The sequence below is a fragment of the Sphaerodactylus townsendi genome, linkage group LG08 (assembly GCF_021028975.2).
Source record: "Sphaerodactylus townsendi isolate TG3544 linkage group LG08, MPM_Stown_v2.3, whole genome shotgun sequence".
NCBI classification, from domain to species: Eukaryota; Metazoa; Chordata; class Lepidosauria; order Squamata; family Sphaerodactylidae; genus Sphaerodactylus; species Sphaerodactylus townsendi.
Window position 1 is genome coordinate 35976718 of NC_059432.1, and position 1152 is coordinate 35977869.

Genomic DNA, 1152 nt, shown 5'->3' on the forward strand with positions numbered 1-1152 from the left:
CTGTTGTGGTTTGCTGGAAAATGTAGCTTAGCCGCAGACTGATTTGCCTCAGTGATAGCAGCCAGTAGCACCCTGTGTCAGGAGGTCAGGTGTAGAAAGCGCCTAAAAGCCACCAAGCTACTTCTGCTATCTAGGTGTTGTTCTAATGTTCCTTCTGTAGCTAGAAAAACCACCAACCATTGTTTTCCTTCTGCTCATGGAAAGCCCCTGGTACCACTTCCCCCTTTTCTGCTTCTTATCTTTTCTGATGAACAATGTTAACGCATTTGATGCTGTGCAGAACTCATGTTACCAATTGCTGATTGACTTCTGTATGAAGCTGCATAACCAAATTTAGACAAATGTAGGCTGGAGGGAGAAAAGGTGATATGTTATTGGACCAATCATGAGCTCATAGCTTCATGCTGACAGCAACTATAAAACTCTGTGTATGTCTCTAAGTGCCTTGTTCTGAACTTGGGGTAGCTACCTGTATTAACTCAGTTGAGCTTTTAAATAAATATCCAATGGCTATCCAATGGCTTGCCATTTTGCTGACTGCTTCTTGTTTGGACTGTGACTGATTTCCAAGGGGCAAGGTTATCAGGTTTACAGGTCTTAAGCCAAGGAGAAAACCTAGAATTATTTCTGTTATGTCCCGTTGCATAGGTTATCTCAAGTGTCTTGTTTTTAATTAGAGACTGGACTTCATAGCCCAACTGGAGTCAATATTTCTAGGGAGGCCCATAATTTTAATAGTATCAAAGTAACAAGTAAGGTTCTACCATAATTGTACAAGAAGTTTTAATAGTGGCAAGGAAGCAACAAAACAAAATATAACAAAACCTTCTTCCCTACAAGGATCAGTTTGTTGGTTTCTCTCACTCCCTATGCCCTAAGCTGAGCTCTGTCATCATGCTTGTGTCTTTTGGGTTGTGTTATACAACCAAAAGGCATCCTTTGGCCTCAGAATGAGAGATGATCATGTGTTTGCGACACCACCTACAGATCTAGAGGGTCTAGGGTCAAAGATCCCTGCAGCTCCCTCTGTATCCTGTATCAGTGTTATGCAAGGAATGCATTGTGAGAAGAGATTGGCCAGCAGCTGGAATTGAATAAGCCCCCACCCCTGGCCTCTCGCTACCTCCCCCTCATTATATTGATCTTTCGCCT